This window comes from Dromaius novaehollandiae, chromosome 11, assembly GCF_036370855.1.
Source record: "Dromaius novaehollandiae isolate bDroNov1 chromosome 11, bDroNov1.hap1, whole genome shotgun sequence".
Taxonomy (NCBI): Eukaryota; Metazoa; Chordata; class Aves; order Casuariiformes; family Dromaiidae; genus Dromaius; species Dromaius novaehollandiae.
This window is the reverse complement of record NC_088108.1, coordinates 18,633,800-18,650,542: the sequence shown is the minus strand read 5'-3', so window position 1 is coordinate 18,650,542 and position 16,743 is coordinate 18,633,800. Positions and strand designations below refer to the sequence as shown.

The 16,743-nt window shown below is 37.6% G+C and overlaps 1 long non-coding RNA gene across 3 annotated transcripts in view; it reads left to right on the top strand.

Annotated features, from left to right (window-relative positions):
* The window catches only part of LOC135329557 (uncharacterized), a 403,599-nt gene that overhangs the window by 216,983 nt on the left and 169,873 nt on the right, over window positions 1-16,743 (top strand). For 2 of the 3 annotated variants that reach the window (XR_010391057.1, XR_010391055.1), the window contains 2 exons: window positions 4,202-4,364; window positions 13,873-13,991. This is a non-coding gene — a long non-coding RNA (uncharacterized LOC135329557). Of the gene's footprint in view, window positions 1-4,201; window positions 4,365-13,453; window positions 13,546-13,872; window positions 13,992-16,743 lie in introns of those variants that run through there. The other variant, XR_010391056.1, reaches the window with a different exon arrangement.

Sequence of the window (16,743 nt, the reverse complement as noted above, 5' to 3'; positions counted from 1 at the left end):
GCCAGATAATTAACAAAGAGTTGGGTTTTTCTTGTTTTTCTTTTTTTCTTTTTTTTCCCCCAAGAAAGGGGAAAAGGTGTAGTGGAGGAGATCAGTTATACTCTCCTTGGAGTAACTTGTAGAGATTACTAGGAAACTAATAATAGCTCAAGGTCTTTTAGGTAATAGAAGATTGAATGATAATCTTTTCATTTTGGATTACAGTAATTTATGTACTGTCAGGCTGTCAGACCTACCATCTCATGTATTTATCACTTTTTATTTAAGATTTATTCTTTCAAGTTGAATCAGAAGGTCTTTGTTCACACATGACTCAGATTATAAGTTAGGACTCAAGCCATTTATCAGCCTTTTTAAACATCTGATTGAGACATTTTTATCTTCATTTATGCCTATTTTTCCACAAACCATTTTTCCTCAGTTTGACAAGAATAAATGTACTTTACTATGTTCATTAAATATGAGTAACTTTCTCGGTGGTTCTTACCATGATGATAATATTAAATGAATATTATCTTTGAAGACTCCAGATTTATTTTTTCATTTAATAATTGTAAATATAGTAAAACTATGAATGTATTTTATTTGCCCTCTTTAATGTTAGATGGGCATGAAAAATCCCAAATATTTTACTTTCTTACTCTGGTCTCATATATTGACCAAACACTGGTTTTATTTTTTTGTGAACTGGAAAAGAAAGTTATGAATGCCTTTTCTGTTTAGAAAAATAATGAGCAAAAATTCAGCATGGTTATGATCCTATGAATTTTTCACATTGAAGTATGAATATTAACAATGCTAAGAATCTGCTCAGCAAAATTGTGTCTGATGCACAGAAACTGAAAGCTACATGGGTGCATCACACTGTTACTGTATACAGTACAGTTGCTTATTCAGCCTTATATATCAGCATTTTAAATTTATGTCATCCTTAGTACTTATGTTTTGCTTATCTTTTCATTTGACATCACAATATAAACTTTTATATGCTGAAACAGTCATTGTTTAAAAAAATAACCGCATCACTAAAATAATAACTTTTTTATTATGCATGCATGAGAAAGTAAACTCTGCAGTATTGAAATAGAATGAAAAAAGTACATCATCTGTAGATTGTAGTGGAAAGTACATTGAAATCCAATGAAGTTTACTAGGGAATGTTTGATTTTTGTAGTATGTTAGTGGAAAAAAATACATGGCATTGAGTGCTTTGCTGGTAGCAGTCAGCAGTCACACTGGAAGAGTTTGTGTATAAATAGGAAACCAAATACAGGTGGAATTATGTTTACTTCTTTCATATAAGCATCACAATGTATTTTGTACGTTAAACAAAATGCTTGTGGAACATCTACCAGCGGTGGACAAGCTGATTCATTTTGCCTTCACTAAGAAAAATGAAGTAAAAGAATAGCAGTTGCAACCTCAAACTTTTAAAAATATTTATTGCTTAACGAATAGGTTAAGATAATTCATTTCAAATAATTGCAACAACCCTTATTTTACAAACAAGAGTCAACTGGCACGTACCAAATGCCATTTGAATTATACTTACATTAAAAAAACATCTAGGAGGTACTTGCTCTGTGCCCAACAAACAGCACGATGGCAATGAGTAAGCAGCACATTAAAAATCTGTCTATCAGTCTTGCTCAGTGAGTAATGAAATCAGGAGGCAAGGAAGTGAGATTTTTTGTTTGTCAACCTCTGACATGTTGAAATCAGCAGGAATTTGTTAATGGGAACTATACTCAGATAATTTCCTAGCTGATATTTCCCCAGCCATGCTGCTTTATCCATACTTTCTTTCACTTTGCAATGGAAAAAAGAGATACACAACACAGTGTATATTGGAATAATTAAAAAGAAATAGAGCACAGAGGGGAAGAGATGTCATGAGAAACGAATTATATTGTTTATAGCTTACGCTTTCCAAAAGCAAACATACTTTACTGGTAATCTAGCAAAGCTAAATTCCTTTATACTTTCTCAGTGGAGCCTGCCTCATGTGAGGTATAAAATTATCTAAGAGATTGTTTTCTTAAGTAAAAGTAGGTCAGTAGTGCTGTCTAGTAAATAGAAATCATTTATCAGCTTTTGAGGTACACAGTATGTTTTGGAAAATTTGTATAACACAAAGAAAAGTTATAAAACTCTATAGCTTTAGAGTTAAAATAGGTAGTAATAAATGTAAGGAACTGTATGCTGATTCATATGCTGAATTATATTTTTGATGGCCATGCTGTATATCTATATGTTTTCTCCCTATTATTAGGGCCGTCCTTTGTCAGTGGAATCCCCCAGAGTGGTTTACAGCTCAGAAGTCCTTGATAATGCATGAGATTAAAAAAAAAAATTTTTTTTTGAGAATAAAGTGTCATAGAAGACTGGATGCATGCAGCGTTATTTATGGTTATCTAGCATTTACATAACTGTTTTAAAAAATGTATTCAGTTTGCATATATTCCTGACAGGGAAAGAAAAATTAATAGCACTTAAACTACAATAATATATTTTTATAGATATTTTTTCTAGTGTAACTACTTGTAATTTTCTCAACCCTTGTATGCTTCTGCTGCGCAAGTAAGTTCATATATGGTGACCTCAGCTAACTGCAGTAACACTTTCAAAGGACCTTGCATAAATAGAGCAAAATGGACAGAAAGATCTGAGGACATGAATTCATGTAGGTATTCCCCCCAAAAGGGAAGAATGTTTTAAAATTAAACATACTGAACAAGATTATTATCTTGTTCCTTCCGATTGTTTATAATTACAAATTGCTTGATACTCTCACTTTGGCGTTCAACAAAAGAGCAAGCCACTTATTGCAAACAGTGAATATTGATGGTTAGAATGATAAAGTTTGATGCTGAATCTATTCCAAGGGCAAGGTAGTATTAATGATATGGGGGTTTGTGGAGGACTAGAGTTTATTCTTGGATGAACTTGGATCCTCTGTGGAGTCCAAGCCTTGATCGGCAGTACGCCTGTTCCTGTGTGTGGTAACTTCTGGCTTCCTCAGCTGTGTCTAGGCCAGGCTTGATGAAATGGTGAAGCCATCAAGCTTTAGTTTAGATTAAAAAAGGGGATGTAAGACTAGACTTCAACCTCTTGATTAACAGAATTAATTATGGAAATGAGAATACAGTGAGCTCATGAAAGGGAACCTTCGCTCTCTATGGAAGTGAGTGCACTGTATGCTCAGTTTCTTTCTTGAAATGCAAAGTGCTGCCATCTGTTTTGCTGATGTGATGACAGCTGTAAAGTGTCCTGCAGGGAGAAAGAGGAAGAACCTAGTGGCTACAGAGAAGTCATAAATATAGCTTGTAAGAGTGTAGGATCTCAGACAGGCTCGAAAATCATGGCAATGGCATAGGACACCAGTCTACTTGAAAACACCAACTCCGTAAACCTTGATTTGCCAGGTTTTTTCATGTGCTCACCTGTTTGGACTTGCTACTTAGCGTGCTGGTTAGCATGCACGTTCTGTGAGTGGTGGTAATGCAATTAATTTTCTTCTTCCTGCATCGGCTAGCAAGAGGACACTGAGGCTTGCTAACACTTGAGAAACACTGCCTAGTATTCTGTTGTTAACCAAAAGCTTCTATGATCAAAAAAGGAAAGAAAAAAGTTGTATCTGGCACTTACCCAGTATTTCTTAAACAAACCAGCCAAGTCAAAATTAGTCAGTCATAACATGAAAGTCACCTTATCTACGTCAAATGTTACTGTTCAGTGATGGCACCCTTTTCAAAGCCTTGAACAGGTATTTCTGCATTAATGTTAGCTGGTGCTTCATTGGTGTAGAAAAGATTTATTCTGCTGATTTCTCGTGATTAAATTCTGGAAAAAAATACAAATATATCAGATAACTATTTTGTCAGGGAAACTTCTTTTTAATGTTCTACTACCACACCATAAATAAGTATGTATCCCCGCTGCTAAACATTTCAGTTAGTAAAACAAATAATTTCAGTATCAATTATTACAGAAATGCAAACATAATATTTTTTTTTATTTTACATCAAAACTGTGCTCACTGACTTTATATTAACGATTAAGGCTTCTCTGTGGTTTCAGAGTTACAACACATCTAAACTCCTTGATTTATTTCAACGTCAGCGACGCCTGCTCTTCCAAAAGCCTTAGATCTTTCTCAGATTGTCCGACTCAGGTTAGTTTTGCTGTATTGCCATTACAGGTGCAGCCAGCTGGGACTGAGGTGGCATCCGATGTGGCGGCCGCGTAACCGCACGGTGCGGAGCAGCGTGGGACACGATGTGGCTGCGAGGCCGGGCAGAGTAGCTCCCCTAGCTGTCTGCTCCCATACCTGGGCTGTTACTTGTGCACGGACTATTTTGCAGGTAACTTTGGTCTGTCGATACTGGCGGCAGTGTTTGGTTTGCCTACCGATTTTAAGGCCTTTTATATTTGTTCTGCCTGGAAAATTGTCACTTCTAAATACCCTGATTTTCTCACGGTTGTCTTAAAATTATCTATGGATTGAGTTCATTTTTATATTATTCACGTGCTTTTATCATCTTTAGCAAATTCCAGTGTATATCAGACAGAAGATATTTTGGGAAAAGCACACATTCTTGGCTATGTATTTAAAACGGAAGAGTCGTTGCTCGTTTTTTCAGCCATGGAGAACTTGCTACTTGTGTACTTCCCAAATTGTGCTGACCATTTATTTTTTAAAACTGCCTTTTTTCAATGATTTCTGGTATTTACTTAGAGTATGTGTAGCAGAAACATTTAAAGGTAGTGGAAGAAGTCATAACAGCACTCTTTTTTCTGATTACATCATGAATCGAAATGCACAGGTGAATATTAACTAGGTGATTTCAGTATTTTCCAATAAAAGCATTACTGGAGCAGTAAGTTTAATCTCCTATCCTGTTAGATTCAAAAATAAGTCTGGCACAATGAATATTCTTTTTCTGAAAACAATGCTGTCATTTTTTTTCTCTTTTACCCGGAGTTGTATTTTTATTAAAAATACTAACAAAGACTGTAGTTACATTCAAAGATAAAATTTTAAAACCTTTATTGTTTTGGACGATATGAAAGCAGAAGAGGGACAGTTTTAACATCTGGAAAAAATTTAGGTAAAACTTTTGTTATTCAAGATTTCAATGTAATCATTTATTTGTTACTGCAAATCTTTTCCACGTTTTTCTTCTAACATGCAAATTAATATTAGAAACTCTAGCCACCTTTAAAAATTTGCTTTCTGATCTTTGGGCTTAGGTAGTTTCATCTATTTTTGCCTTGTTATTTATGACACACATGATAATACCCTCTGTTGATGAGTCTGGTGATAAACTGCTTCTTCTGCTCTTCCTGTCATGGTCTCCTTTGAAGATACTTCCCAGAACTCATTCCATGATTAATATTATCAGTCTCAGACCAATTTAATATAAAATGTTGATCACGGCATATGAGAAGAAAGACAAATGTTTTGAATGAAGTATATTCTATTTTAGATGTAACTGTTACTGTCTCTTCTGATTTAGTAGTCTGTAAAGTAAAATTTAACTATTTAACTAGTACTCTATGAGCTGGGTCATTTCCCCTCCCAGAACTTATTCTTGCGAGTTTTGATACAATACTCATATACAGTGGCACTGAATGAAGCAGGCAGCATTTGTGGCTCTCGCTTCTCCAAGCGCTCTGTGAAGAACCGAGCGGTGTACAGGCAGGGTGGCGTTTGTGCTGTCTGGTGCCGCCGGACTCTACAGAGCTGGTTGTCAGGTGAGTGTGTGGTTGGCATGGTGAGATATTGGCACCGTTCATTTTCTGTTTGCAGTTAGCACAGTGCTAGCAGAATAATTTGATCCAGATTTTTCTGAAGCTAGCCAAACTCACCTTGGTTACTGTGTGCTGATTAAAATTATTTCTGTGCAGGTGAATATTGTGCGAAGCGAACTTGGCAACAAAATGCGTGTTGTTACCTTTTGTAATCCGAAACAAAAGAGTGTGCTTGCCTGTGCGTGAACTTAGAACAGGCCTACCCAAGAGCTCATCCAGTCACAACCCACGCAGATGTCTGCCTGCATCTCAGATTAGACTTATTCTTTGTGAAAGCAGTTTTGACGATAGGTGCCACTACCTCTCTCCCTCCACATGAACTGTAACCACTCTTTCCAAGTCTGTATAGTGCCTCTTAAGCTCCACGTGGATATGGAAGTTGTAATCCACTCCATGGCATCTATACTTTTGCTGAAAACAATGTATTTGAAGAAACTGACTGTTTCTTAACATGCACTTGAAACACTATGAGATCAACTGCTTAACTACTGTCATATTTAATAAGTTTTTTTTATAAGTAGTCACTTTGAAAGAACTATTTCAGAAGAAGTATGTCAGACAAGCAGGGTTCGTCCTGAGGCCCTAGCTTGATGTTTCAGTCATTCATTGTCGCTGTTGAATCTCTTTGATGCAGAAGCCATTCTCTTCTGCTGCTTTATAAATAAGTGACGGTAACACATTTGAAGTAGTGCAGCTACCAAGTAGTGCAGGTGGAATGACAGCGGTCTGGGACTGTTCGAATGAGTAGCTGTGAAATATGTTTCAGTCTGAGCAACTCCTGTGAGTCTCTCCCTGCTGAGAGGAAAGTTGTCATTTAGAGAGAGAGACCCCATCCTGGGTCCTCGGGAGCTCTGTCCTGGCGAATCTCCACTGGCATCACTAAAGACACAGCAGCGCATCGCTTAAGGGTATGGTCCTCAGCGATGGTCACTTCTGTAACAGAGGCAGATTGCGTTGGATTTCTGCTGTGTGATCTGATGGGAAAATAAGCTGCAAATGAAAAACGGAATTGACTACTTGAATGCATTAAAGTGCTCATCGTTGCCCATGATTACAGTAATTGCATTGTTCTCAGCAAAATCTTTTATAAGCCGGCAGCAATATGAATGTTTCTGAAGCATCAAGGGTTTTTGTTTTTGTTTTTTTTAAGATAGATTCTTGGAGATTTCACCTAGTGTTTGGGGATGAAATTATTTCCTTGGCTGTTGGCAAAGATTCACAAGTCTCAGCAACTGTTTTCCTGGTGGAAAAATCTAAGTGAAATGATTAGAACATCTGGCAAAGCTCTTAAATAAAACAGTAGTTTGAAACAGAACTGATTCACTGTATCCTAGGACATTACATCAGTGACATTAGAACAATTAATATTCAAGACATGCTTAATTATAATTACACTTCACAGATGTTCTACAGGAGAAAGTGGAACTTGGTGATTTCAGGTTGAGCTCTCATGCAGGCAGTCTAATACAGTGGCACTTTACTTTCTTCCTGTAAAGAAACATCAACAACACTGTTACAGCTAAATTATGGGTGAGAATGTTAGCGAAGCAAGCGAGATTGGCCAGCATTTGCTATTATGTAAACAGCAAATACCCTGTTTTATCAGCTGCTCTATCAACTGTATTAGACTGAAAAATTCTCAGCAAAGCATGGCGACACGTTTCTGGCAAGTCTGTTTTGCTTTGGAATGGTTTCATGTAAAGTGAACAAACAAAACAACATTGCTGCCCTGCTTACAGGTCTGCGCGCTGTTTTTGCAGTCCTCTGTACAGTCGCTTCCTTCCCACTGAAACGGGGCAGTGAGACTGCAGAGCGCCGCTCCTTCACCGGATGAGCAACTTCCCAATAATGCACCCAATGGAAAAATAGGATATTAGCACGCTATCAAAAATTAACATTGTTTAATGGTGCCTAGGAGGTAAACTAGGGTTGAAAGGAAACCTTGAGGGCATTTCCTAGCCTTTGGATACTTGAATTAGCCATTTTAGCAATGCTTTTAACAGTGAACAATTTTTGTATGTGTTAAGCTGTTATGAGCTAGATATAATATACCTGAAAACAGTTGTGAGAAGCCATTAAAATGTTATGTTGAAAACAGGCAATTGCGAGATGAAGACAGAGGTACGTATAAAACACAGGTATGGCTGCTCAAGGCATGAGCTGCAAAAGGTTCCCCTTAGCTGCTCGCTGGTCTGCACAGGGCTCGCGTGTGCATGCGTGTGCGTGCGTGTGCATGCGTGTGCGTGTGTCATGTAACGGCAGTCCCAGGAACAAGTGTGGTGCGCAACCAGAGCCATCAGAGTACACAGCATCCAAAAAACCAACCCGGCACAAAGGTTTTGCACACAGCTCCTTGAACAGCCGTTGTTGTTCTGAGCACGGAAACATTTGTTTTGATTTCTTCTATGTCCAGAGAAGTTGCCTGTTATAAAACAGCAAAACCTCAAGTAACAGAATAATGAGCAGCAGCCGTTATCAGTTCCTCCTTCCAAGAAAAAGAAAATGCCAGAGCCAGAAGTTTTTGTTAGTTGCTGAGGTCAAAAGTACAGCTACTGCTCTGGATGCAAAAGCAGCTACAGGAGTCCATGAAATCTCTTGGGAATACTGTGAGTGAGTTGAAATGCAACCTTAACTCATCTGAGAATAAGAAGTGCTTTTACAGGAGATCTATGTTTGCAATTTGATTAAAAAAATATCCAGTCATTTACTCTGACTCCATCAAGCTAACATCTTCCAGCAGTGAGCCTCAGTGAACACATGCTCGGACCCTTCCACTCCGCTTCAGCCACCTGGTAATAATGAACAAACTGTTAAAATAATTCACAGTTTATGGAGAAAAATTTATGTGTGTAGCCATTTAAAATCACATAGTGGAATAAATTTCTGAGCTCCAAGAAAGGAGGATAAATTACTGAAAACTCCTGCTTCCAGACAACTTGAAAATATGTCCAGTACTACTAATTAAAATTACTCAGCTGAGCCTCTGAATTTAATTAACACAATGAGGTTGTGATGGATGCAATGTTTGTGTTATTTTGCTTGATATTTCATATCTAATAAAAATACACATTTGTTTTCTCAACTTGTGACAAAATTACAAGTATTAAATTCGTTTATTTAAGTAGATACTTCTAAGAACACAGTAGCTTAAAATAGGGGGTTTTAATGAAACGGAAGGTGCTCACTGTGTCCAGTAGCTTGAATAACTTCATTTAGGTTTAAACCCCGCAAGAAGTGGGAAGGCCTTGCTTCTGCAAAGCCGCATGTTGTTTGCTTTCGGGCGAAAGCGGTCTCGGGGGTGTACAGTGTGGCACATCTGCTGGCACTGCTGTTCACTGCAAGTGGTACCGCTCAACATGTGCCCACGTGCCTGTAGATGCCGATCGCGGGTTGTCCCCTGTGTGCTCTGAGCCCTAGGCAGGAGATCGTCGCCTGCTGCAATGCAGCCTGGGCACGCCAGCTTTTTGCACGGGAAATCCTGGGCTGCCAGCATGCTCTGAGAGATCAATTCACAGGTCACCTTTGCTTTTTTTTTTTTCTTTTTTTTTCTTTTCTTACTTGAAATGCTACTTGCAGTTCTTAATTTGTAGTGAAAAGCAGTGGACAAGGGAAAATACATTTTTTTTTTAAATTTATTATTTACTCTTAGTCTAGTGTGCATGTGCCAGTGAATCTAAAGGACAGCTCTGTTTTTAATCAGAGTAACATTATTTATTTTTATAATTTTTTCTACTTCAGCTTTTATTAAAGTTAGATTTTTTTGGTAATCTTTGGTGTGAAATCCATGCTTTAAATTTCCACATTATTTTCATATAGTTGATTTCTGCTGCATTTTGCTTGGTTTTGAATTCAAGTAAAATTTCCATCACTACCCAAACAGTGATTTCTGACTTACTTCTTTCCTACTTCATGACTCATTACTTAAGCCAGCCCTAAGATCTATCGAACAGCTTTGTCTAATGCATACCTGGATGAATGGGGAAGAGAGAATGGAAAACTATTCCTTCCTTTCAACTTTTATGTCTCTTATCTAGCAGTTATTATAATTATTTTATGTAGGGAATGTTATATCATATTGTGCAGTTCTGCTGACTGTAGCTCGCAGAAGGGCACCACAAGCAGCAGGAGTTTCCCCATTCGCCGCTTCGCACGCAGACAGCCTTTTGCTACGGCTCTTTGAATGAAACAGCATGAATTAGGGTTTTGTGGGCTTTGGTATGTTTTTCAGATGTTGCTACCTTCTTTCTCTTTTAAATTTTAAGGTCAGAGAACAAAACTAGTCATTTTAAAAATTGCTAATTTTAAAGGGAATGGACTATTGTTAGTCTTGTAGTTTTCTGTAAGCTGTTGTGTGTTTTCCTGTCTCACCAAAGAGGTCTCCTCAGGTTACAGCTCAGAGAGTCTTGGGACTCAATTTTAGACACAAAGCTTGAAAACACCGTTGCAAGGAGGGGGGATACAGGACCGCGTCAGCGTGCCCATTTCTTGTGACTTGTAAGACAGTACTGTCGTCGTGCTCCCTAAGCCTCTGGTTGAGCACTTAGCAGATGGCTGAAGTAACTTAAATTTGATCCAAGAGCTTATCTGGCCTGATCATAAGATAAAACAGGCATCAAGGTTAGAGGGTTTTTAGCTTGGTCCTGAGCCCTTCATCTATAAGTCAAATCAGTGCAGTGACTTCCAAAACTTAATGGATTTTAAATGTGCTTTTTAATACTAATTTCAATAAAGAGCTTATTTGCAGAACAAGGAAACAAAGCCCCAGACAGGCAAAAATTCAGACGTGGATTTCTTGTGAGCCATGTATATCTGTTAACATCTTGTAAAATACAGCAGAAAAAGTGCACTATTTATTCTCAAGTTTTCTCTCGACACAAAAGTAATAGTATTGAAGTTTAAAATAAAAGGGGAAATATGTCCTTTATTGCTGTATCCTGTTGGGAGTTAATTGTGACTAGAGACATTTTAGTATGAGGTTTCCATTACGCTTATTAGAAGACATTTTATTACTTTGCAAGGTTGTAGCCAGCGTCTTTGAAATTCTCTTGCATAAAATGTCTACACCTCCCCTTACTGGGCTATATGACAGGGACAGTAATTAGCACTAAACTTCAAGGTAATTTATTTTCATAAAATTAATAATAATGAAGATAATTTGATTTTTGAAAGCAGCTCTGTGAAAAGGCATCTCTGATCACTGCATGGAGATCTTGATTATACTGTGAAAAGGAGCTATTCACAGGAGGGAGTATTAGCATAGCCACATTCCACTAAAAACACTCTTACTCTTGCCAAGTTTCTGTGCATAAAATCATACGCATGCTGTGTTGATGTTATTAGCTTCCATCTTTCAAGCTGCTGTAGTCTCCTCTGTATAAATCCATACTGAAGAATCTTTATGTGCCAGGGAATATGATCCCAAAACACTTTAAAGTGTGATGCATTTAAAGAATGCAGAGCAAAGTATGGCAGAATCCAGAAATGAGGACTGGGTGAATCGCTAGTTGAAACACTCCAGTTCCCTCTCTGTGAAAATCGAATTGACGGGCAGTAGAAACACTAACTGGTTTTATTGTATTAACTTTCAGTTCAGTTGCTTGTCTTTAAATTCTGTGGTTCCATAATCAAAATCTTGAAGTGAGTTAGAGAAGGCAGACTGAGACATTATGGAATCAATGTATGTATTTAAACTTGATTTGAAAAATCCTGCTCTTCTTTTCAAAGCAAACTGGTATGTGGCTAATAATGTCCTTGCAACATGTAAGAGTAAATCACAGCACTAAATTGGTGACTGACAGGCCTTTTAGCCCCGGAATTTGTGGTGCCTGAATGCCTTCCTGAACAGAACAGATTGGTTCAGACGTGTTTTGTGAGTCTACTTAGAAGCCTGATTTCTGAAACAGGCATCGCACAGGGCAGTAGAGAAGGAGCTTTAGACTTCATTTATCATTCCTGTGCAGAAAAACTATATCCGTATCATCACTGTTCTCATGCCATTCATATATTAAAGATAAAATCTTTGATTTTTTTATAATGCAAAAGAGGAAACTAAATTAGGAAAAGCAGCTATTTATTCATACCTAAGCTGCTAATTTTCAAGGTTGTTTTCCTGTTACACCCTGGCATGCACCAAGCCTCTTTTCACACGTGTTCATTTTTGGCCTTGCTGTCTCTGTTCTCAACTGTTTGGCTGAGCCAGGGTTTCACCGCGCTATGGTGCTTCAAGCTACATCATTTTTCTGTGTGAACAGGAAAGTTCACGCAGAGTGTGAACATTACCAGCTGAGACCAACATACTTAGTGGAGATGTTATGGATCAAAGGATGGAAAGCCAAGATTAAATTCCTGGGAATTTTTGGTTTGCTTTTTGTTTATCTAAGCATAGGAGAAGCTATTCATACAAAACACAACAAAAAGAAACCAACGTTGTGAAATCAGTCCCCCAAAAGTTAAGAACTGTTGAAATGAAGGAAATCCTTATGTGTCTTTTAAAGGAATTGTGATATAATCTTCAATCACATGACACTTATAATCTTCAAACCTGTTGGGAAAGACCAGTCTGAGAGTGAGCCAACCCAATGAACGTGGAAGTGGTTTTATCTATAAAACTCTTTGACTGTCACAGAGGTTGCAGAATTGTCATTGCAGGATATGGTGGGAAATACTGAGTGGGAATTTCAGAGGACAGTCTCCTGGTTCAGGCTGGATTTTAGCCAGTTTGGGAGTTTGAGAATAATGTTTAAAAAATACAAAAATAGCTATTAGTGCTGTTTTCCTCATTGTCTTGGTTTACAACTTGAGAACTTGACACTGACTGCTAGTCTGAAGTAAATGAAGGCAGTGATTTTAATATTAACTATGCTATCGAAAGTTGAGTACTCTGAAAAATGGATTGCTAAATATTTCAGATTGGACATCCTAATTTAAAGGACACTTTAATGTTTCTCTGCCTTACTTCTGCATCTGTAAAATGAGGGTAACACTGTTGCCTTATCAGAGTATGGTGGCAAATTATGTTTCTGGTTGTTAAGTGACCATTATACTTAGAGGATTTAAAGAGCTGATGAAGAAATGAATAATTCTGTATTCCAGAAGTGAGATGAACAGAGTGCAGTGAATACACATTGATGTGAACATCATCAATGGTATTTACATATTGATGAAAATAACATGTCAGCCTAAAAGGAAAAATATTAAGTAAAGTGCTTATTCAAAGACTGTTGTTCCTGAGTTCTGAATGAATACAGGTACCAGTTCTGGCATAGGGCATTTCCGAAGTTACAAATACTTAGCTTACAGCCTTTTTCATTCTTTTCATAATTTTTAAAACCATAATCCTCACAAAGATTAATGAAAGCCTAGAAAACACATTTATCACACAAAGCTGCAAGGTTGTGAAATATTTTTGGTAAGATAAAATATACCTTCTGGTCATTAATCTCTTTAACTCAGGACTTTGATTTAATCTTATATAACATGTTCATATATGGCTCTTTGTGAAAACTAAGAGTCTTAAAAATGATTTTATTATTTCTTTTTTTCATGCTAAAGCATATTAAACATGGTAGAGCCTTTTTAGGAAATTCATCGATTTTGAGGAATGATAGATTAAAAAAAGTTTTTGATTTTTTTTCCTCAGATACATTTATTGAGGGCTTCTACCATGTTGTTCATGTTACACCAAATCCAAAGGAACCCAACAGTGAGAATTTAACTGGCCCTCAAGATAGGAAGCAGGTATGAATCAAACAACACAGGCAGAGTAAAATAGAGTTTTTCAATATGTGCAAAAAATTACTGAGGTAAAGTGCTGCTGTAACATAATTTCTCTTCTGTCAAATACAAATCAGTCGCAGGTTCTTCCTTTTGCTTTGTTTAATACCACTGCTCCGAACGATTACAGAATTACACAAGCCAAAGCATGATTGAGAGCCATGAGGCTGGAGCAATTCTCTACATGTCACTTCCCTCCAGCATAGCCGTGTCATGGAGCATTTGCCATTAGAAGAGGAAAGTGTGGAATATCATTACTCTAACTCTTCTTTCTTTCCTCTGCAGAATCACCAGGTGTCATTGGATCATTGTCTAGCATTTTAGGAGTGATATGAGGAAGCCTAGAGCAACTCCAGAATATCACAGATGCAGGTGGGGTGTACTACTCCGTGGTGTTGACTGAGGTAGGTTTTGGAAAGGTTAAAGCTGCAGGCAGAAAACCTATCCAGCTAAACTTGTTAGCAAAAGACTGTTTTGTTCCCATTGCTCTCACGTTATTCATACGTCCAGAAATGTTAGTAGTCAGGATATGTAGCTGCACATCTGACATGTTTCACATGTTCATTATAAATTTAATGTGACTAAACCTTGTTATATTCTATTTAAGAATGCCTTCCGTATGTGATTCATTTTGATTACTTGGTACGAAAGTTTCCTGTAACATAACCACCATTCTTCATTGTCCCAGATTCTCATTTATAGAAATTTCTTGTATCATGAATTTTGTACAGATTCTTGACAAGGTCCCCCATGTCACTAAGCTTGTTAAGGTCTGTGCTGCTCCATGTGGTACATCTAAAATCAATTTCAGTCACATTTGACCATTGTGCAGATGGAACATTATTCATGCATTAGACTTTCTAAGTGGGGTAGAACAGAACCTTACATTTATTCCTTACAATTGTATCTGCATTTTTATATTATATATGGTTCAGTAACCTTTAGTAGAAGACCAGAAGATGCCTCTGGAGGCAGCACAATGTGCATCAGAACTGATTTATACTATAACATCTGTCAACTTTTCCCTAGGATCTAGTTGTGCCGGGATACACATGTCATCTCTTCTAATGACTTATCAAAAGATAGATGCTCACTGTGGAAGGGGAAGTACCATGGGAGTGAGCCTGATACTGCTTTCTGCCATTTTTCCAAGGAAAAGTGCTCAATGTACATTTATTGGCCCAAGGATTTGCAGTTTGCAGTTTATTTTGCCCAGAGGGTTAACTTTTTTTCTTAATCAATTTCTGAAAATAAGGCATAGAAATGTTGTAAAATGTGTGAATATATAGGCAATGAATCTTGAAAATATATCAGGGAGAGTTCAGAAGAACTTAGTTTTCCTATCGTACAAAGTTTGTTGAGATTTCAAAACTACTTCCATTCCACGCAGGGACAGAACGCTCAAACCAATAACCCTATCCCTCCCTCCCACCCTGTAGCCGGCAGAAAAACAGGCATAGGACAGCTTAGAATAGCCAATATACAGATATTTTATAGTACCAGTTAGTGCAGGGACATGAAAATGGATTTTTCATGTCTTACGTGAGCATTTTGTCTGCTTGGATTTTGGTTGTCTCTCTCTCACTTTGTATAACTATTATTTAGGCTGCTAAGTTGCAGTGTTGCCTGGCAGTTACTCAGTGTTGACAACCTGATACTTACAGGAGTTACGTAAACTATAGACTATTTAAAGCCTAATTCTTACTCTGCATGATTCCTCTTTTCAGTTTGTATAAGCACTATCCATTAATTCTATGGTTATTTTGTTTTATTATTCTTAATATGACTAGAATTTCTATCTTAACCTCAGAGTCCTTCCGTAACAAACTCCAATAAAGCACCCTTTGCCATAAAATGTTAGCAAGTGAGTTTTATCAAAGACAAACTGAAAAACAGATCAGCTCCATAACTATTTCTTCACAAAGAAACAATAATTTTGACATATTAAAAAAAATGTTTTCTCCTGAAAAATATATATTTGTGTTAAAATATTTACTCCAATATTTGCATTATGCTTTTGAGGAAAAATAGCCTTTAATACTATACTTGGAGTTCATTGTCATGGACATCCAGGATCCATGAACTGCTTCAATCAGTTCTCTTCTCTGTGAGCCTCAATCAGTTCTCTTGGCTGTAAACACAAGCATTTCATTATGGGAGGTCTGATTCTGTCTTTTTGGACTTTGGGCAACTAGCTAAACTGTACCAGTTGTAAATTAACTATGTGTGATTAAGTATCTTTCCAACTTTCATCTTCAGAAAGATTCGGTTGAGGAGTGAAATCAAAACCAAACAACCCAACAACTCTTAAGTAAACAATTCCTTGTGATTAAAAAAAAAAAACCAAACACTTCGGAACACAATGTAGAAGTTTCTCTCTTTCACTGACTAACTTATCTAGTGTGAGCAACAGAAACTGTTGTGTCTGTGGAAAAGCTTTACGAGGCATTCAGGAGAATATCTGTTTTGCAATAGCACATGAATGAAAGCCCGAAGTTTGTGATGAAAACTTGTAGGGAGATACAAAACAGTATGATCTAAATGCCCTGAATCATATCATAACAAGGGAGTAGAGGTTTTGAAATCTGTTTTCGCCTTTCTCTGCCAGAGAACGTTCAACAAATACAATGGCATGCACCAGAAGTGTAATTTGGGGTATTCTGAAACACTCAGCCATCAGTTTTAATCTTTTTCAGAAAGTGCAAATCCAAGTCAGTATCTCCAGATAGAGTTGCTTTTATAAGATTTCTCTTTTTAGATTTAAATATTTCATATTCAAAAACTTGGGCATAATACCCAGCTGGGGGGTACATACACTGGAAGGGAGGGCTGCTGCTCACAGGGACTTCAACTGCCTGGAGAAAGGGGCTGAGAGGGCTGCTGCTCACAGGGACTTCAACTGCCTGGAGAAAGGGGCTGAGAGAAACCCCATGAAGTCCAGCAAAAGCAAGTGCACAGTGCTGCACCTGGAACAGAATAACCCCCATAGCAGCGCTGGCTGGGGCCAGCAGGAAAGAAAGCAGCTCTGCAGGAGAAGACCTGGGGGTCCTGGTGGACAAACTGAACATCAGACAGCGACATGCCTTTGTGGCAGAGATGGCCAAACACATCCTGGACTGTCTTAGCAAGAGTGTAGCCAGTAGGCTGAGGGAATTG